The sequence below is a fragment of the Osmia lignaria genome, chromosome 8 (genome assembly GCF_051020975.1).
Source record: "Osmia lignaria lignaria isolate PbOS001 chromosome 8, iyOsmLign1, whole genome shotgun sequence".
NCBI lineage: Eukaryota > Metazoa > Arthropoda > Insecta > Hymenoptera > Megachilidae > Osmia > Osmia lignaria.
Window position 1 is genome coordinate 13928284 of NC_135039.1, and position 22842 is coordinate 13951125.

At 42.8% G+C, this 22842-nt stretch overlaps 1 protein-coding gene across 12 annotated transcripts in view; it reads left to right on the top strand.

Annotated features, from left to right (window-relative positions):
- LOC117606700 (uncharacterized) overlaps window positions 1-22842 on the top strand; it is a 259654-nt gene that overhangs the window by 123995 nt on the left and 112817 nt on the right. For 9 of the 12 annotated variants that reach the window (XR_013062566.1, XM_034329491.2, XM_034329497.2 and 6 more), the window contains one exon: window positions 8277-8359. The exons of the other annotated variants lie outside the window; for them this stretch is intronic. The gene's annotated coding sequence lies outside the window, so the exon portion shown is untranslated. The remainder of the gene's footprint in view (window positions 1-8276; window positions 8360-22842) is intronic. 12 annotated transcript variants of the gene reach the window in all.

The following is a 22842-nucleotide window of genomic DNA, read 5'->3' on the forward strand; positions in this document are numbered from 1 at the left end:
TCAGATACAAACATTTAATGGCTTTGGGATTATAACCTAAAAATCTAGTTCGTAATTCCTAACCTCAAAATAATATACAAAACTTAGGAAACTTCTTAATTTTTTAACGCACTCCTACGTTCATTATAGTGAATTAATTTTGTAAAAAAGAAACTCGGTAATAAAGAAACATTTAAACGCTTGAACGTAAATTGTTTAAGAGTTTCGTAGTGAGATACTCTCCTGGAAATTTACCTCGTAAAGTTCTCCGGAAAAATTTTTTTTTTTTTCAACTGTTTGCCAAGTAGTTGAGGAACGTTTTTAAAATTTTCTTGAGAAAGTGAAGGAACGCTCGAGGTTACCCGGAAGATAAACTTCTGACTTCTGAAGGTTCGTCTCGACCAAAGTTTCTCCCCGGATACCCTCCGGTAGACCTCACAGACGAATCAATCAATAAACAACGTTAATCGCATTATAATCAAAATACTTCCCCCGCATAATCAGTGATACGTATTCACGGTGCGTCCCTCGGTCCATGAATAATGTAGAGCCTGTTTCACGGTATAATTTTTATTAACTACTACTACCAATCCTGTGGCTCCTATTATATTCTGCTATCATAAGTTAGCCTCTGTAAAAGCCTCCACTTTTGGTACTTCTACTTTTTCTACTGCTTTTACATAAATGAAGTATCGTTCCCCTTAATTCTAGGATATCATTAAATTGTGTTGCTTAACTCCAAGACTCTGAGCAATATAGCAAAGAAATTTCAAGGGATTTAAATTTACTTAGCTATAAGACACGTCACTTTTATCTGAAAAAAAAAATTGGAGTCACAGTTTCCGGAAATTCTTATTTAATACTTATCTCAAAGAAAATGTCAGCATCGGGTTGTGATTTTTGTTGTGTCCTATACGTCTTTCCATTTCCTTCCTTCTCGCTCAGTTACCTCTAGCACTTTCTCTTTCTCCTTCACCTAGCCGTGTCTTCCACCCCCAATTTATCTCTTCCTCTTCTATGTAGCGGCAGTGTGGCCCCGACAGCCGACAGCCACAACGTGCGTCGCCGAGCAAACTGTTCATCAACCCCCCTCGCCATCCCTGCCCGTTTCTCTTTCGCCACGAAACTAGATTCACTGCTCATCCTAACTCTGCCACCCACGCGAGCCAACGACGGTATCAGTGCAACTGCATTTAACTTTCTCCCATTCCGTTCGGTTTCGAGTTCGAGTTGGACCATCGTTTGATGCTTTCTTTCGCGGGAAAATAAGCATGGTTCTTTTTCGGAAAGATTCGCAAGGGGTTGTTTCTGTTTTTTTGTTTTGTCTTAGATTGGCAGAACTGTTAACACGAAATATTGTTTTTATGAAATCAGTTGAGTGACTTCAGTGATGCGTGTGCAGTGAAGTGGATCTTGAGTTTTGTTACTGTGGAAGGGGTGGGTTCTGAAGATTATTATATAAATGTGCTTGAAATATTTCTACCACCTAAATGTGTATATACCATATGGATAAAGATATCAAAATGCTTCTGTAATGTTAAGGAACCCCTTTGAATAGGTTAGGTTAGGTTAGGTCTGGATGACTATTCGAACTGTTAAGTCAAATGAAATGAATGGAACAGTGATGAGGTCGATCGATGATCATCCACCGTTCTACGGAAAAAATTAGAAGAAATTGGATTGTAGGCGCATGTAGAGGGAGGTCGCGGCGCTTGTTATCGCGTCGGGACGCGTAGGCGCCTGGTGTCGCGACGATACCCCGGCGGCTGCGTACACGTGCATAATTCCGCGTGTCTCCGGGACAGGAACGTCATTTGACACTAATACACCGGCGTGGCATCAACTCTTGACGAAATTATGGCGTATGCGGGGAGGGCGTGGAGCCTGGTGTTCAGAGAGTCCTGTCAGAAACGATTTCGTTGTGACGGGCCCGTTACTTCGTTGTTGTTCCGCCGTTGACGTTACTATAAGGGGCTGGTTTTAGCAAGAGGGGTGACGAGAATTTGAATAATTGTTAATTGGTAGTCTGGAAGACGACATGTCGTTGGATATATTTTTCGTGGTAGCAATTGCTTCAAGGAATTCACTGAATTGCTCTATGGTACTATTTTATCATTTGAACGTGTTTTAAAAATTATAACAGCTGTAGTTTTTCAATTTAAAGATCATGTATTTAGTTCAGAAAATATTTTAAAATGATTTTTAGCAGCAATTTAGTGATATGTACATATTTAGTTCCCAATTATATTCATTAGACATTCAAAGCCCAGTAGGAAATAACCTCATAAAATGAAGGATGTCCAGATGATCAGACTTTCTCAACAAATAAATATCCCCATGAAAATTCACAATCACTCCGCGTGACGGCGACGAGTGCTAACGTCGTTCGTGCATCAATTAAGTTATCGTTCTCTCCAGGGGGTGGTAAGTAATATTGGCGTGACCGGGGCTGGCTGGATTCTATCCCCAACCCCCTGAACGTCATCCCCCTTTTCTATGCCGGGACGCCACTACCGCTATTAAGACGCGGCACTCTGCCACCTCTAACATCCACCTTCACCTCCCCTTTCTGCTTCTTCGCAAGGCATCCCAACCGGTCTCACCCCCTTTAACCCACCCCCTGTTCCTCGCCTTACGATCGATCTTAATCCAACCGGGTGCTCTACAAGTCGACAAGCTGCTGGTGCTCACGCTTCGACACCTCTGCAGCCAACTTTCTCCACTCGAACAGGGTGTCTCTACTCGAATCCGCGTTATTGAATTTTCATATGGCACCTATTCACCCCTCAATCCCTCGCAGCACCGTTTTTTCGTCTTTCGGTAATTGGCGAGGTCGCACCGTGCGATATCGCATCGTCGAGGACCGTAAACTAGGTGAATCGATGATCAAGAGAGTCTGGTAGTTAGGTTCTCCTTCTGGAACAGTTTTTTTGGGAAGATTGATGGGTCTAGTTTAATCATGGAGTCACCGGTGGAGGGTCCTTCTGTTTCTGGGCCAAGACTCTGCTGCCATGCTGTTATTTCTTTCTGATAGGGTAAATTACTTAAGCATCCTCATCCGAGTGTTTGGGAATTAGGAACATCTAAGTTGGATCCGATCCTCAGGGATACTACTATCTGATGATGGACTTGGCTAAAGTTTCGAACTTAGCAAAAGCGTATCTTGTTTTGAACAAACCACTGGATCACCATAAGTACCTAATTCACATCCCATTTCTATGGCTGGTACAGTCTTTGATATAATAATGCGATAGAAACATGGGTCTTCGAAGACGTCAAAACTCTTCACTTCTTGACCCTAGAATAGGTCCAAGTTATAGGGATCCATAGTACGGATAGACCTCCTTTAGTCTTTAATGTCAAAGTCCTTAGGCTTACATGCCATGTTATTGATTGGATGTGTATTTGCTTATTTGTAACAAGGAAGCCAAGGAATACACAAATTCCAAGCGGCTAATCCCTATAAGTCTTCCCCCCATGAACATCACTGGATCATAGATGCAGTCTTCATGGTACGAATGGATATTGTAGGTATTCCTGGGTTCCCCTCCGGATTCCGTAGGTCCCGACCATTCGTAAACCCATCTTTCTTGATAGCCGTGTTATATGTTCACTATGGACACCATACACGTCGACACGTACTCCTGGACCCTTTTCCCGAGTGTCTCCAACGTCCGCTTTGTTACTGAGGGGCTCCCTCTGTGGACAGCGCTGAACCACAGCGCAGCTTCTATGGTGCATACGAATACGACGGATATTTCTGGGTTCTCTTTGAGTTTCCATGGGTGCCGGCCACTCGTAAACCCATCTTCCTTGATGGTCGTGGTATATGTTCGCCAAGGACACCACAAACGTCGACACGTAGTCTTGGAGTGAGGGTAGGACCCTCCTCCCGAGGGTCTCTAGCGTCCGGTTTATCTTGGAAATGTCCACGAGAGAGGCTCCGGAAAGAGTCGTAACGTTATGTCGAAGAAGATAAAAGGTTCTTGACGGTAAGTCGCGGTCGAGCGTGAAACGTGCCCGCTATAAAGGAGATAGGTTTTATGGGTTGAGGGTGGTTACCCTTTAATTCGTTTGGAAACTGTTTTACGCGGGGTTTTAGCGCCTGACGAGGCGGGGCTGAACCCATTCTGGAGACCTTGACATTTTTTTTCAATTTCTTAATACACTAGCTTATAATTTTTTATATGTGCTGTATTTATGATTTATGCAAGAAACTGTAGGGTAATATTAAAATTATGTTAGGTTAAGTTAAGTTAGGTTAGGTTGTACAAAAGTGCTTCTTATTTTCAATCACATAATTCACGTCAGTTTTTGCATTAAGTGTCCTGAAAATCGAATTCTACAAAGTGGTAATAAAACAGTTATTAGCAGGACAAATGGAGCTTGATTAAATTTTAAATCGTGCATCGATACGATCTTCGATATCGAATTTTCATATTTTCTTTAATTGAAATTCGTATCGGTATGTCGTTTGAAATTCATATCGAACCATTCGAAATATCACCTCGTATGATTTTCATTTTACAGTTTAATTATTATAGACCCTTTAACAAGGAAACGTCGAAACATCGTCGCACGGTTGGGACAGAAGTTCTCAATTTATTTCGGCATTGAAATTAATATAAAAGAAGGAATTATCGGAGAATGGTAAAACGATTATTTCCACACAATTCATCGAATAAAAAAAGCACAAAAGCAATTAAACAATAATTTTATTGAAATAAAAAAAAGATTCAAAAATTGCTCCATGATGTTGAAGGCATGAAACGAACTGAAATTATTTTATTTAAACCAAATATTTCGACTCATTAAGCGGCGGGATATATTTTACATAACGTCATTATCCGTCACAAACTGTACTGCAGCATCGTCGCCTGTCGCCGAGTTTATTTTCGAGCAAACAAGTCATCGCTAATTCTCGTGGTGGCCATGTAGAATCCGATTTCCCATAAGAATCGCACGTGAAATATATTAATGCGTCGCACCGCACACGGGACCGGTAATGAATACATATCATCCGCGTTTTGTAACCCGACTGGATGTGCTGAATGCGTGAAAACGCAGACTATCGATTGTCCGTTCATTTCATTTTTCTCTCGATGTAATTTGCGAGAGGTGGTTACGTGTATAATATATGTGTTTAAATTCTGATACAATTCCATTAAATTTTGCAAAATGGCGTTGTAATTTCTTTTTATTTTTACGCAGCCCCTGGGGGCACTGGAAATAGTTCAATATTGTCATCAAAATACAATTGATGACACCAATTGACTGTCTATATAATTACGAAACATCTCATACTATTCTCCAAAATATGTATATAAATTTAAGCCACAGACACAACCCTCGAATCCCCATAAACATTCCTCGCACGCCCGACGATATCGGATCGTCGAACGAGACGTATCGTACATTTCCAACTGGCTGTCTGCTCGCCTGGACACCCCTTTAACATCGAGCAGCCCGAGCGTATTGAATAACATTCATGGGGAATTACCGATGTGTATTCACCGGTGGCCCGATCGAGCAGGGTACGTCTGTCCACATTGGGATTGGTTCTCGAGACGGCGGCCTTTCAAGGGCGATTTCATGCGAGGACGATTTAAGATCTGCCTGGGCCCACCATCGTGGTCGCTCTCTTTTTGCACACGGACGCGAACACCCATAGACATTCAGGATTACCGCGAACAGAGAGGCAGAGTTTTTCTCGATGACCGAGCATCGACCACGACGACTTTGCTTCCCCATCTCGACCCCATCCCATCCTCATCCTCCTCCCATCGCCGTCCGGCTCCACCGGTGGCTCGGTTACCAACGTTACAAGCCTGCGAGACTCGAGTGGCGACCTCTCCGTTTCCAGCCTTTTTCCTGCCGAGATATATAGACGGCCACTAAACTTCTGTCCTTCGCCATCAATTCTGCTGCAGAAGGATCGCGTACCACCTAACGCGGACTTCTGCTCCTCAGCCTCTCTGTCCCTCTCGTTTACTGAATGCCTGCAGGCTTGATCTTTTTTGCCGACGATAGCGCGAGCGGGCTATCTTTCGCGTTTAAAGGATCGCCCCTTGCGACAGTCATCCTTCAGACCTGCCTCCTGGGAACTGGGCTTGGGATCGGCCAGAGGATGAAGGCGCGGTATTTCGCATAGCCCTAGCTGCTGAAATTGAATCGAAGATTTGGTCGTTTAGTGAAAGGTCCGGCTATTTGGAAGATGTGGGTCAATGATTGAAAGTAGTCATCCTGTCCTCCTCCTGACCACTCTGGAAGTGGATGGGTCCTTAAAAACTGGTGTGGTTAAAATGTACAGTGTTTGCTATAAGGTGGCAGGAATTGTTACAATCAAGGGTATGCTAAGTAGGGACCTGAATGTAATGGAGGTAAAGTTGTGGAATAATCCCACTGAGGAAGGAAGAGGAAAGAAGAAATGTCTGTATGGTGGTGTAATACCTAGCACACTTTTTAAGCGCATGTTTCATACGGTAGGACTTGTTTTACCCTCGTTTTGCTGCGTTTAAATGATCGCTCCCTGTGAGAGCGGTTTCTTTGCCTCTACAGGGTCCTTGGGACCAATCGTTCGCTCCGTGAATTTTTTACGAACCGACATTACATGCACCTTTATCTCAGGTTCCTGGTAAACGACAGGCGGACAATAATTTCTTCCTATGAGACATTCATGCAAACTACACGCTGTAAATAACTGAAATTGCATTTACAGCGCCATCTAGTTCGAATGTAAGGTTGTGCCTTTAGCCAATAACCTTCCAATTTACATTAAAATGGGTTGTATAAGAGTTTCTATTAATAACTTTCATATTTTTCCTGCTTTCGTTCTTAATGGTTGGCAAAATCAGTTGCATTCAATGAAATATTTACGTCTAAGATTAATTTAAAGTGAGGTTAATTTGACCTAACCTATATTAGATATTATAAACTCTAATCTTCATTTGAAACTCCGACAGTGTTTAATTCATAACTTAGAATATTCTACAGAATTGCTACTGTGTTTAAGCGTAATATCGAGTATCATAACCTAACCTACATTTGGTTTGACCTCAATCTGCACCTAACTTGAAAGCAGCTCTGCAGTCTCATTTGCAAGCAAATTTAAAATTCCGTTTCATTGTAATTAAAGTTTATCCATTAAACCTCATACGTGTTTAATATAACCGAATTGTGGTATATTAAATGGTATATTGCAGCTTAGCCCAGATTTGACCCAGACTTAATCCACACCCAATTTGGCAGCCTTATTTGCAAACAAATTTAAGATTTCAGTTACGTTCAAATTGCCTTCACTGAAAATCTTATGCGCTTATCATGATTTGAAATTTGAAGCTTATAATCTGGCGACGTTTTAATGCTTCAAATTAACTTGGATCAGCTAGCACGAAACAAGAGGAACATATTGGACCTCGAAAGATTAAATGGTTTCCGGTTACAACGTTATGCTTTCAGTAGGGTACGACGCGCTCATGCTCTAATACCGTGAATTAATTTGGCATCGAACTGATGTGCAGCAAGAAAAGCGTAGGTATAGAATCGGAAGAATTTAATGGCAAACTGTCAGTCTTCCATATTTACGCTGATGCATATTCGAGAAATATTGATGCTTCAAAAGTGTCGCAATATTAGACTCACTCGGGTTGTCATATTCTTGGAAAAATACTTGCGTTTCGAGTTTAACTTGATGTTTCATAATTTCATCTCACCGTAAGTGAAAACGAGAACACTGTATACACAGAAGTATATATTCAAGAAAGATTCAGTAAAGAATTTCTCGCAGTCGCTTGAAGAAACAGTTTGTTTGCGGACCAGACTGCAGATATTACATCCAAGAACCAACTCCAGAGGCTCGGTGTGCGCCTCTGCCTGGCGGATGCACAGTTTCTCATGAACATGTGTCGATCCCGAGCTCTTGTGTACGGATGTCCACAGGATCTTTCTGGCTCCTTCAGAATATCGTATCCTCGAGGTAGGATTTGCTCTGTCGATGTCTGCGAGTACATATAAGGATAGATTTCCGTGTTCCCACCAATACCTATCCGATTCAGACAGCTGTATTCAAGATATCACCTCGACTAGAAGCATTACACACAGGGTGTCCCAAACATTATGATCCATCCAATAACGTGAAGATTATTCTTCGAATGTGGTAATTTAAAACCATGAAACAGTTAATTTATGACACGTTTATTATGTCGGAGGTGTGTAACTTAACCTCCTCCCCCTCACGCCCCACTGAAAATAATTAGGGTTACAACACAGCTATTTCATTGTTATGTGTTTTTTTACAGAGTTTGCCATATCAAGTGTACAATGCGGTGATTCCAGGGAGGGCAGGACATCTCGATAGAATTACAGTGCACTCATAAAAGTGGTGAGTCGAGTTTCGATTTTTACGTCCCTCATCGAGCGAGAGCTAACATTTTTATTAGCCAGTGGACAACGATTCACTGGTGAAATTATTTCGAAATTAGAGACAAAAGTAATTTCAGAATAGGAAGCTCAATTTCTATAAAATTGAAAGTTCTTGTTTTCAACGAAACTCTGGCTGTATTTATACTTGATAAATAGAAAGAAAAACTTTGACTCGTTGCCCGCCGAAGGGAAACGAAAGAATATAATTTCAAAGCAGAGGCGAAGAAGAGAGGTTGATTAAACGGTCGTTAGAGGGAAATGAATTTTAAACACGATTCCCCATACGTGAACGGGAGACGGAAATAATCGTGAGGCTGGCTCCTTTCGGTGAGAACGTTTCCGTAATATGCAGACTCGACCTTCGGTTGAATTAATTTTTGCCCGAATTATCATCCACACGAGATTTCCAGAAATTTTCGTCGTCTTTCGCGTGAACTTTTAGTCGGGATATGGTCCAGGGTATCCAGAGATAGAAATATTTGATAGGGAAAAAGTTGGAAACTTAAATGGAATTGGGTTTCTAAAAACCGTGTCGTAGCCTCGAAATTTTTTATTTCACCCTTCGCGCTACGAAAAGTGAAGTTTAAAAATTTCACGTGTCGGTTTGGAAATTTTCTCTCTCGTAGCTAAGGTTTCAGTACCCCCGATTTCAATTTCCATGTTTCAGAAGTTGAACTAAATTTTTAACTACCGGGTTTCGAGATTCAAACTTCAATTTAGCTCCTTTCCTCCCCCCCCAACATCCGCTTCATCCGTTTTGATTCCTTAAGCGAATTCTGTTCAACATTTGTCACATTTCCCGCGGAACGATTCATTTCCTCCCGGAAGTTCTCTTCGTCGTCGAGCACATGCAGGGAGCAGAGTGGCTGGTCTAGCGAAGATAAACGTGGCCGGATCGAATCCTGGCTCGATCCTGGGTCGACCAGCCAATTGGTTGAAGTTGTCTGTCTGGCCAGGCCGATTAATCGATAAGCCCCATCGTCTTGGCTGAAAGCGAGAGTGCTCCTTCGAGAGACGAAGCAATCGTTGAAAGGGAAGAGAGGAGCATATCGACGCTTCCTGCCTCCTCGATGCTCCTCTATTCGTGTATCCACGTTTTCCAAGTGCTTTTAGCTCCGTGACATCGTGTTGCTTCGCAGTAGCTCCGGTCTGATCGATACACTGTGACCATACTTCGAGTCAGGCTACTCAGATCCGTAGAGACAGGGTCTCTGTTGCTTAGAACCCATGATTATGATGGGAATGTGTTGAAAGGGGACCTAGAAGAGTCTTTTGGTAGCTGTCAATTGCTTCTTCTAGGTGGTCTAGTGTCAGGGACTAATTAGAAAGGCATGGTTGAGGTGGGTAGCTCAGCTGGTCTGAGTAAAATTTAGGATTTGTGATGTTAGCTGCTAGGCTATAATGTTCAATTGTTGCATGCCAAATAACAATCTGAACCCTATGGGTTGATAGGTGCAGCACCTACCATCATCAACATTTTGACAATTCACCTTAATACTCACTCCTTCAGAAAGAAAGGAAAGAATTCGTGATCCAACTGACAGACATCAAAATCCGAGCTCGCCATCATAGGCAGCGCTGCAGCACGCTCCAAAGGAGCAGTTTCTCATTTCCCTTCCCAACAGCTGTCCACCTAGCCAGACCGAAAGCTAGCAATCCCTGGTAGGACCCCCCTTGGTGCCTGAGTTTTCCATAAATATAGATACCTCGGTGCACACCGCCACGCCTGAGAACCTCTGAGGTCCCTCCTTTCGGATGCTCCATTCCCGCCTCGACGAGAGGAGGATGTCCGGGGGACTGAGGGTACCATTGTCTTAATTGAGAGAGGTTAATTCGAGACGGACGAGTTCTGAGAGTTATAGACACTGTGCCGTGTTTAGCCGGAGCTTAGGCGGCTCCTCTTCATTGCCCGATACCGCAGACACGAGGACGCGCCAGTACGAGATGTTGGTGTGTCCGCACGTCTGCTTTCGTTTTTGTCCTCGTAGATTTATACATGCAGCCCGGAACGTACGGTGTCTCGTATCTGACGTAGATTATGTGCCGGCTGGCTACTGGTAGATTTCATTAGGAGTTAGCTCCGTCTCTTGTAATTTATCTCTTATCAGTTTCGTTTCACGGAGGGTCAGAATGGACGTACACCGGAGGATCGTTTCTTTCGGTTCCCTCTGTGCTGACTAGGCAATCCTGAACACCAGTGATAGGTTCACGCATGTTCTTGGATAAGGTGGTGTCAGAAATGAGGATGGGGACGAGGGGAATGACTTGGTTGGATGAACAGACATCCGAATTGGTAATTTTGCAATTTGCACTGAAAGGTTCAAGGGTGACCGAGTCTTAGAACTGATTTTATAATGCACACTTGAGAACAAAGGGATAGAGTTCTTTATTCCTTAGAATTAAAAAAGTACACACCCTGTCTAGGTCTTAGAAATTTGCATTTAGTAGCTTTGAGGGCCATTTTCATTCAGAGCCCTTTAAGTCGGCCAAAGCTCTAAATGAAACCCCAAACAACAGGGCCAAGTTTTAACAAACATACTTTTCTCAACTGTTTAGTCACTTTTATGCTGAAAGCATTATTTCAGCCATCACGACGAGATTGCCACGACAAAATCTTGTCTCGGTCCACGGCTCTAACCCGAATCACAGCGAAGAGCTACTTAACCTCATTCCCACCCTTTCCGTCTCTCTCTCTTTCTTTGTCATTTAGTCATTAGGGCTTTCAGGCTACTCAGACTAATCTAACTTTTAACAGACCGTTACTCGACGGGCAAGAAATGTTTTCAAGTCCGTGGGACCACCTTAGACAGCCTAGCTGTGTCTCGCCGAAGAGCACCCTTGCCTTGACAAGGACCCTCATTGCATAATGTGCTCGTTGAAAGACGTAAGACGGAGGGGGATGAAACAACTGCGTGGCCGACGAGGCGCATCTCAATTTGAGGGCTTGTCGTTGATGACGAGAGTGACTCTTCTTTCCCCAGGGACATAGAGAGTTGAGAACCGTGACGCGGCAAGGAAAGCGCACCGTGGTGGGGTGCCGGCAAGGTTAGGAGAGCGGGAATCATGGCAGTGTGTCTCCAAAACGTGACCGAGCATAACGTAAACTTCGTTAGGAAAAGTGGATGAGGGCGAAGAAATGCGGAAACTCGATGTTCCAAGGGTGAAATTATGTGGAACGAGGAGAGAAATCGGTTGGTTTATCGACTGATATGCTTCGCTGGTGATTTTCAACTGAATCTATGAGTATGGTAGACGTTAGGGTATGAATCGAATACCGTGATGTAGAATGTTTTAGTAATGAATGGTGCGATGGAATGAAGTGGGTTTGGATATGAAGGAGGGTTGAAAATATATGTCTCAAATCTTCGTTACAACAAATTTTATTCAAACATAATTATTATACATCAGAAATAGGTGCTACCATTTCAGAAGGTAGAAGAATTTTAATCAATTTACTCTTTGCCAGCTGAGTTCCTCGTGAAAAGTATCCTAAAAAGGTATCCAATAACACATGCACCGAGCATCCACTTTCATCGAACATTGCTGACATTCTGAATCCTCCTCTGTGTGACAAAGGAAATCCGAGGGGGGGGGGGGGGGGGGAGGGGGTGAAAAAGAAGTGAAAAGGAAAGAACGAGGAGAAAAAGAGGGAAAAAATAATAACGACGCAACGAAATCTGAGACGTGATCAAGCACGTGGGAAATTTCGCTGTGACAGCAATAGAAGAGAAAGGCGGGACAAAGAACGTCGGGCCGGAAGAGAAGCGAGAGCCACGCAAGTCCTCTTTCCGTTTTAACCGGCCTGCGCTTCCGGAATTCTGGATATTCCCCGTTATCGAGGACAAAAAATGCTTTTTGCTCGGCTGGTCGGATGCTACGCGGTTATCAGTGTCCATCGCGAATCGCTTCCCTTCGGAAAAACATTTTTCGAATTTTCTGTGGTCCACTCGGGGTTTGCTCGGTAATTCGCAACGGTAACAAAAGGCCGTGAAGTACTTTTTGTGCGTCGAGAACAAAAAACGGATCAGAAGTGATTAAAATAATGCAATTGTCAGTTGTAACATCGGTTTAATATGTTTCAAACAGGGACAATTTTGTGACATTACTGTTTGATCATTTTCAAACTTCATAATTCCGCGAAGATTTAAACATGAAAAATAACTTCGACAAAAAAAAAAGGTAGCGGACATTGATTTTCAATCAGGGAAATAACAAAACAAAATGGGTCTTCAGTGAAGTTGAAACGAACCGTGCAAACGGATTGTACATTTCGTGCCGATTAAATTTTAATATAAATCGACAATTCCTGCAGCTCTTTTAATCAAATACCATTCCTGCATCAAAGTATCTCGAAATCTCTTCCAGACCGAGGATGGACGGGCGCTGAAACGGTCGGGGTCAGGGGTGGCCTTACAATTAAAACTTTGCTCCCGGCGTCTTTCTCTTTCAGCCTCGTTCTTCGCCTTTTAGAGTGCAAATAAACTGCCCCCGTGCCCGTCGTCCCTCGTTCCTGGATATTTTGTCGCTCGACAAAAGGATAACTTTCTTTAAATAAAAAGAAAACAAATTGTCCTATAAACAATCTTAGAAAAAAAGAGGCATTCACATTTTCATTACTTGTTTTAAAAAAGTTAATTAATACAACTTTATAACTGCATTTCATAACGAAGAAGTTCAATATATACAATAGCTATCTTTATAAAGTTTGCCTGTGGGGGGCTTAAAGGTATCAGACACCCCACGACACTTTCTCGTGTCCCAAGAAACGCAATTCCCGAGAAATTCTCGCAGCAGGGCTTGAAACTGCTGTGCAACCCCTATGTAGCCCGAAGATCGTCTCTAATTGGCCAGTGGCGGGATTGTCCGTTCCGCCATTACCACGGACAAAGAGTGGATCCGTTATCCCGGTCGGGTGGATCGTTGAAATATTGCCAGGTGGCGGATATCAGCCTCAGCCTACCGGAATGGCTTCCATTCCTTTCCGGCAGCTGACTCTGGATTAACCGGACCGCGAAGGATCCTACGAGATGGTCGACCGAGGGGTATTAAAGCCGGCCCCCTGATATTGCTTTCTTCAATTTGCAACTGCTTCTAGCCACTGACATCTTTGCTCCAGCTCTTTTAGAATCAGAAACGATGCCTAGTGACGTTTACTAGCTGCCCAGTGCAGCCCTGTAGGCTTACGTATCGATTACGGCTGATCGGTCCCCAAGGTGCACCGATGTGATCGGCAGGCGCATTCACATCGGTACTCGAAATGATAAATCAGTTCTAAGAAGAAGCGCCTAAAAATCAAGCCTACGGTGCTCTATTTGACAGCTAACATTGAATTATAATGCTATCCTCGTTAAGTCATCAATCATTCCAACTGAGAGGCGACTCGTTAACACCCGTGTTGTGTTTATTTTCGAACTTGAACGCTTTCTTAATTAACCCGGGGCAAGTGTCTGTGTTAAATGGTGCCTGACAAATGAAAAAACTTCCCAGATGTCCGCCGTTTTTGTCAGGAAAAAAAGAGGCGTGTTGTTAAAAACCGGCTGACGATCTGTCGGGAACAACGGTAACGACGCGTGTCTGATTCACCAGCGAAGAAGAAAACTGGATAGCCTGGGAGAAACGCAACACTGCCGACGGAAATCTAGCCACGAATACTCGGCAATCGTAAAAAACTTTCCCCTGAATCATCGTGGTCACAGTTTCGCAACAACTCTCGTTACGAGTGTCAGCCCTTGCAGTAAAGTGGGGACCGTCTGCGTGAAACCAACAGACGTCCCCGTTGTTATTGCGCCGGAAGAAGTAAGAATCACGCGTTGCTTCTTTCCACGACGTTCCAACGAATGTTCCCAAGGGTTCCATCGTCGAGGGTTGGCGCTTCTGGGATTAATTCAGGGAAGCGTTAAGGGCGATTTGCGGCGCTGATAAGGGACCGCATCAGGAGCCTAATTGTAGACCCGCTGGAGGATAGGTTGACCTACTTTCACGAGTAAAATCAGGCACTATAAAGGACAAGTAATCTTTAATTTCGAAAATAGATTTTAATCCTACAGACCTTGAAAATCTCAGAAGTTTTCAAAGTTTCCTAAGTCCTGAAATATTACTGTCTTTATACATCCTTATAAAAAATGCGGTCAAAACACCAGTCAAGCTGACACGAACCCTAATTCCGCCTAATCATCAAAGTATCGATCCAATGCTATAGACATAGCACCATCGTTGTAGGCAGGTCACCAGAGGCGTTGACGTGTCAAAAACGTGGACAGTGGGTGGTTAGCGAATACACGGAACGAAGATTTGCTTTTAAGCCTGATACGCGTGGAACGTCCGGCTCGCATTAGACATTAGTCGGCCGCGTGAACTTGTTTGCGTTGTAGCGACGTCGACGACAGCGGCGACGACACTGGCACCAGGCGTCCGTAACGTGGCCTAAAATTAAATTCAGCCCCGATGAAATCTGTCCGTCAGTGGGGGAGCAAGCGGACACGATGCGATCCCTAGTGACGACATCGCTTGACGTTGAACGGGTGCTCTCTTTTTCTGCCACCAGGCATTTTCTGCAACTGTTTTCTAGAGATATCGAAGTTGAAAGATTAAAGTTAGAACTTGAAGACTTAAGAATTCAAGAATTCAAGAACTTGAGAATTTAAGAACTCGAGAATTCAGAAACAAAATTAAAGATTTCAAATCTTTATCTATAAATTTGGAAGAATTCTGCTTCTATCTCTGTAGAGTCAAACGTTATCGACGCGGTAAAATGTTCGACGTTCATGATTCAAGGGCCTTCGAGATCGATTATGCTCGAAATTCGAGACGTCGCGTCGTCGGTCTCGAAAGAGGGTCGCAACGAGAGGGGTTTGAACGCGCTGTGATTTTGTGCCTTTAATATCCAGTTTAAATATTCATGAGGCGGAGGATGGGCGGAGGATGGGCGCGGGATATCGTATCTCAGCGCGCAAAATCCTCGACACACGTATTTTCGGTCTTGGACACCGGCTGCGTTGCGCTTGTTCAGTGCATAACGAATGAAAGGTGTTTTTTAAATTTCATACGGACTTTAGAAGATTCGCCGTTAAAAAACGAGACGAAATTTTCACTGAAAAGCTTTCCACGTTCTGCGTTCACTTTTTTTTTTAAAGAATGACTTGCTGAATTATCGTTGAGATAATTTTATTTTCAGCAATAATCTGCCCCTCCTATTAAGATAACCATTCATAATAAATGACGGTTGCAATTAAATAAAATATCATTATTTTTTAATACGATAAATTATTACTCAAATCCCCTGATATTCTTTTCATAACTGCAATGTTAAAAAGCAGCATTCAATAATTTAAACATTTTTGACAGAAGAAAAAAATTGTAAATGGAATATTGGTCCTTAATTGGTTTGAAGGGAAAGTATATCTTATCAACAAATTAACACCTGTTTCAGTTTCACCAAAATTGGTAGGTGAATATCCTTATCCGTAAAAAGAGAAGGTTTATTTCCTCGTGGCCCACTTCACGCTGTAAGGAACTCATTTTCGAAAGTGACTAATCCATAAAAATGCGTTTCGCTCGCCTCAAAGAATGGATGCCCCGGTATTCATGCTTGCATCACCGACGTCAAAAAGATTAATGCCCCGCTCGCGGCGAGGATAGCGACCTTTTCCCTTTTTTCTTTATTCCTGAATGAGAAGGAAGGAAACTGAGAAACCGGTGCCCGGGAAAAAGCACCTTCCACCGCCAAGAAATTACATTCCCGTCTACGTTTCGCGGTTTTCTTCGTTTGCATAAAAATCTTGATAACAAAATATTGTAACTCGTATTTTCTAGACGCGCCCTTGGCTGTTTTTTAAAGATGGCTCCGGGTTAAAATGGCTCTGCCTCTCTGTACCGTTGATGAATGTTCCATAAGACATTTCCATAGTCTTGGGTAAAGTATACCGGTAAAAAATGGCGCGTTTTATATACTCTAAGAAACTAGGTTAGGTTAAGTCAGTTAGGTTACGTCTCCATTTTTACTTTCGAACCTAACCTAACATTACTTATCCGCGTTTTTACTGCTCCCGATCGATTATTTAACAGTTAAGTGGGAATATTGGTAATTAACGAGGAGATTAACTTAATTGCGGACTGAATTCCAAGTGGAAACGGGGATTTCCTCTTTTAAGACCTGTGTCTAACCTAATACTACTTATTTCGTTAATCGTGCTAAACCGAGGTTAAATTATTCTTATAAGATTGCTCCAGTTACGTATTATAAATTGAATAACTGTTTATTTTGTAGGTTAAATAGCTGGAAGCAGGAAATTGCTTCTTTGCGAGTTTCATTAGGCTGATATAATAGGCGATTGCATTACTTAAATAGATTTAGCTTATAACTAAAGTGGCAAACAAAAGGCAACCTTTTGAACGATTTAAAAATATAACCTCGAGAGGAACGAAAATTGTTCTGGCGACATCCTTTCGAAAGCTTTCATCTTTGATAATCACCGAAACTGTCCGAGTTCTAAAAAATTGAGACGACCAAAGATAGACGTACATAATTTATTCGAGCACCTATAAAAAGAACCTACGGACATAACCTGAAAAATGATAGCATGAGGTATGGTGACACGTTCCTAAAAGATTCTATCTTTAGCATTGCAAGGTAATGGCAGTGAGATACAGGACGATAGAAAGTGGCTGACAGTTGGCCAGTACTTTCGCTGAAATACAAACGCAAGTAATGCGATTATTAATTCATCAGCGGGCGTAGAGCATACGTTACGCGTCGTTTGCGCGGTCATTAGGCACACAACGAGTGCGGATCGATCGAACCACTCTTCATGTACGTTGGTCGCAATTACTCGACCGTTATATTAGGTAGACTGTCCTGATAGATTACTCGACAAACCGCGGACTCGACCCTTCCAAGATTTAATAGTGATTTATGAGCATCCAGCTGTCTCTTTTTCTTTCTCTCTCTCTCTCTCTCTCTCTGTGTTGGCTTTTTCTTCGCGGCCATCTTTCATGGATCAGTTCCTCCGAAGGATAGATCCTACTCTACTCCACTGTTTCGATGTTGACTGTCAGATGGCGTGAAATTTGTCTGCGTCATTGACATTGATTCCTTTTGATAACTGTTGATAAAGCAAACTTCGAGTTTTCAGGATGGAAGTTCTTGTCTGCTCGAGTTAGGTTAGGTTAGGTTGGAGATCGAACGAAAGGATCGTTCACAGGAATTATTATCCATTACTCATTTCAGGAAAATTTTTTGGGAACTGTTAATGTTTATCAAAGGTCAATTATTTGTTGTTAACGTAGTCGCAATTTTGGAACCTTAGTTCCGGGTTCGAAATTTCTCAGGGAAGAAAAGATTGGGCGGTTTAAGATCCACGGTAACGGCAAAACCTTTAGAATTTCTTGGGCTTTCGGATTGAGCACTTGAACTTTCGGAACTTCTGTAATTTTCGAACTTGCGCGATATTAGAGTTACTCGGGACTTTCTGAATGGCGGCAACCTTTGAATTGTTCTGTTGGACTTTGAACTTGTTGACTCTCGTGGATTCTCGCGAACTGTCGCCACTGTTATCTATGGAAACTGTTGTTACCTGATAAGGTTTATTTGTGGCAACCGTTTGCCAAGTCTGCGTCACATTTCAGACGCTTGAAATCTTTCAATTTGCAATCTGGACAGATTGGAAATAACCCGATTTATTTATAAGAAACTTGGACTATAATTACATATCATAGTTAAGGATGTGTTAAAATATCGATAAAGTAGAAAATTAATATTCGTATCAAAATTGGAGGTCCTTGCCCTCACCTCTTAAGTGTACTCCACTTGAGAATTTATCGACCCATCCCGAAATTGTTAATTTCCATTAAGAAACAATTGTAAAGTCGTCCCAACAATTCGTATGCCCGTCTGGGGGCTTGCATCGGGTCTGTTTTTCACGATCAGCCGAGCCGTAGGAGTTAATTAAGTTAATTCGAAACGTGCCGAGCAAAGGAACCAGGGAGGGGCCAGTGGTGGTGCTCTGTCGGTAAAGTTCCGATTCGAAATCTGCAGGGCACCAGCCACACTGGCAAGATTAAGAACCTTCTCTTGCTTATTATCCCGGACGTAAGACCTCGAAAAACAAGGAGACAGTAATTGCTGCCAAACCGGGGAGACAGAAGAATGGGGGGAGACGGGCAGAGAGCGAGCCGTGTCGCGGTTATGCAAAAGCAGACGACAGAGGGCCACCCCAAGCTTTTAGCGGAATTGCTTTTACTAACTGATTACATAACGTAATAAAGATTATTTTTACGTGCCCGAAAACGTTGGCACGGTGATACGTCAACGGAAACTTCGGCATGGACGAGTCGCTGTTAAAACCGCGTCAATTTGCATCTCCTTCGCGCCTTCGTTGACTTCGAAGCATCTCTAAGGATGTATTGGAATTTCACTGTGGGTGTACAAGCCCTTTGAAGGGCCTGATGAAAAACAGCAATGAAATTCTTTGAACATAACCCCACTTTTGATTTAAGGTTAGGAGAATAGAACTTGAATAACTAGGTCGATTTAAAAATTAGGTGTAGGAATTTTTGGATTCGTAGTAACTCTAGCCCTATCAAATGGATCCAGAAATTCAACTCACAAATTCACTCTTCCGATAATTAAACCACGCGGAACGTCAAAATTTATCGGCGAAGTCCTCCGGTGCAGTGTGCATATCAGTGGGTGTCACTGGGTGTGTATGTGGGCAACTCGCACACCATGGAATTGACACTAGCTCAGCCGACATGGTGTCGCGTTACGAACACTAGCCTCCACCCCTCGGCCATTTTCCATCTACCCTCTAACTCGTCTCTCGTCGTCCAGGTGGGATTCTTCCACGTGACGGACGTGTATCGGCACGGATCCATGGGTGTACCTCGGCCACTCCACTTTCGTTCTCCCTTCAGCATCCACTTCGTGATATGTGGGTGTGCCGGAACAGGATCTTCAATTACTCACGATACACGGCCCGATCAATTACACCGTTCACTGAACTGTAATTTCCTTTTTTCCCTGTTTTACAATATTCAGTAGATGTTTCGGTAGGCTCACTCTTTCTTTATTGTGCTACGGGTTAGGTTAGGTTAACTATGGCACTTAAGGTATTAAATCATCATCATTCATAAATTGCACATCAAAAGGTCCTAATTTAATTTTGTATTACGAGATGTCGAAGTTTGAGACAGAAATCTCCTCGATGATCCACCTTCAGAATATTTTCTCGAATCATGGCTGAGTGTTGGACGTCAGTGAACGCAAGGTTGCCCGCAAAGTTTCCATTGCACTTCAGCCGAAGCTACTTATCCTTAATCCCGGTATTACTCGAAGACGGAATAGAGCCAGACTCTCGGATTTGTCACGTCGAGAAAGGGCTGGGAAGAGTGAACGCGAGAGAGAAAGAGAGAAACGGCAAATTAGTTCGCATCGATCAGACTCACCCCTCTGCTGGCAATGAAGACGTATCGCGAACGACACTTATCAGCTCAAGATGTGCTCGATTAATTTGTTTAATCGATCTTCATCCCTCGCTCGAAGAATCCTCTGGTGTTCTAGTTGAATATCAACCACCAGGGATGTACCATGGATACAGGCTAATCGATGGCGGAAGTGATTTCTCGATTCGAGTCACAGGAATTGATTTGCAATTCTCTGGAAAGCTGGCTTTGAATATCTATTATCCGGTAGTTTGAGCGATTACATTGCTCGTTCTTTATTATTGCGTCCATAAAAGTGAACCAATTTGTTATGATAAATTATTATTGAAATATGTCCATTCGAGAAAAGAAATTAATTTTCACAATTAGTAGAATACACGTTCTTTGTTAGAGAATTTCTCGTAGACAACTAGCAGCCATAACAGTGAAACAGAAATGGTTGTTTCAATTTTCTCAGACTTTCCACGGAGTGCATTATCGTACGCATTTTAATTAATTTAGGTAAATTAAGCGAGCCGTTTGTACGATACAAGAAGAAATCCTATCCCCTTTTCTCTTCTTTGAAACGGGGTAATGGATAAAAATAGGAAAAGGTTACATGAAAAATAGTCTGGCACGAGCGACCGAGGGGAAGTTTTAATTTCGAGCGGTGCAATCGAGAGAGGGTTAGAACGCGTATCCTTTGCCCTCGGTTGTGGCAATTGTCTTTAAAGTGGCTTAAGTAAGTCACGTTTAGAGCAGAATTGAGCTCGGAGCTCTAATGAATTACATGCCCCATGTTCGCTAGCAACTTGAAACGTTTCTTGCATTTGTATACTCAACAATAACGTTAAAAAAAAGAAAATAATGTTCACAAAAGCGTAGTCTTCATCAGCGAACACATTAACAATATAACCTTCAAATGTTCAGCGAACATTAAAGTTTGTTAGATAACCAAATTAAAATTTAATCATTTATCATTAGTCTGCTTATGTGGTACAGCTACCCCTATTATCCCTCTCTGAATATTTCAAACAGCCACTGAGCACACACAATTCACGCTCAGTACGAACTATTATTCCTCTGGTAAGCAACCATTTCCCTATGACTCGCTATACCTCAATCATCGGGCTTTCCGTACCTCACGCCCAGCTCTCCTAAACATTTATCAAAACTGTCCACCGCAATCGCGATGGAGATGAAGTTAAGGGGTCCCGTGTAGTATGCGTCGATTTCCTATCCCATCGTATTATCTAAACAAAAGCCCCAGTCTGAATAATTCCCTAGCGCGGCCGCGAACACGTGACAGTGCAGCCACACATCGTCAGGTAACCACCGCAGTGACAAGCCGCGATACATCGTCGAATAGATAGGCTGTTCTGGTACGAGAACGATCCGTTATCAGCGTCACCGACGCAATAAAGCAAATTGTCATTGATGTACAATCGTCGTGATCCCTGTGTCCCATGTGCGCCACGTGATCGTATAACCTCAAAACAACTTTAACCATATCAGATATTCGGTTATGGTATCTGGTAACTTCTGCTTCAGGCTTCTATCCGATATATGGAATTGTTTTATTATTATTTTGAAGTAGAAGTAATACTGTGGCCTTCTCTCTGCCATGTGCGCCATGTGGATACATAACCTCAAAGCAACTTCGACCACATTAGACGTTCTACTATGGTATTTAGTAACTTGTGTTCAACGATCCTATCGAATATATGGAATTATTCTATTGTTATTTCCGGGGAGAAATGATATTGTGGTCTTCCCTGCGCCACGTGCGCCAGGTGAATACATAACCTCAACTTCAACTATATTGGCTGTTCTGCTAGGATAGTTGGTAACTTAGGTCCGGCGGAATTATTAGAATGTTAATTCTAAGCAGGGATTTTTAAGCACATAGAATCCAACATCGAAATGTACCTCAGTCTTACCACAGGCCTGCTTATTCACCATAACATTCCTTCACTCGCATTCCATTTTATTTATGTACGGCCACATGAATCTATGCATCCGATATAATTGCGCTATAGAAGGCAGCATGGCGCAACATGCATTGCAGCAATAATTACACACGATTGCAGGATTTCTCGCGTTGCCGAACGGGGCGTGCTGGAAACAAAAAGGAACAGCCCGCCATGTTCGGAGAGGATTCTCGCGTATTCGGTGCAAGAAACCGCGTATACGCGTGGCATATGCGAGGATTCCGGCGCCATACGTAATGTTAGAACGATAATCAAGCTCGGGACAAAACGAAAATCTAGCGGTTCCCGCGGGAACGCGGGCGGCAAAACGAGTCACCTGACCGCTTGGCTGACTGTGATTCGTGGATTTGCTAATTCTCCACAGTTATGCTGGACTATTTCTGATCATTAGACTAACTAATTCAAATTTTGTGCCCAGAAATAGGTATACCTCTCTGACTGTATGCCCTTGTACCCATTATAACTTTTCTCCCATATGACTGCATTCCTGGAGGATACTTAAGTGGCCCATTCACCCCCTTCACCCCACGGGCAGTCTACAGGACATCATTACCTCAGGTCAGGTGGGACATCAAACACCAAGTCACCTCAAGAGTCATTAAAAGGCCCAGCTTTGCAGATCAACTGGGCCTATAATTGACTCCTAGGGTGCATCCCTGGATGCATTGATTCCTTCCCCTCTAGCAGGGTCCTAAATACTTAATTCTATAATATTCTATTCTACTTGTCCGACTGTTTGCCCACTCTATCCACTCGGCTGGTCATACACTGGTTTATTCTACTCCCATGATCATGCAGAAGCTCTGTTTCACTCGCCTGATCATAATCCACTTGCCTAACCACACGGCACGAATGGTTGTATTACTAAACCGGTTTCAAGTCAAAATTGTCGATTTTCCCTTGATGAAAATGAACAAAAACGTTATTGAATGATGGCGTAATATATTCAGAAGAAGAAATAGAGAGCTAAGGGTAAAAATGTCCAAGGTAGTTGGTATTCCTGCCGGAGATGTTTTCGTTAAGTTCCACCTTC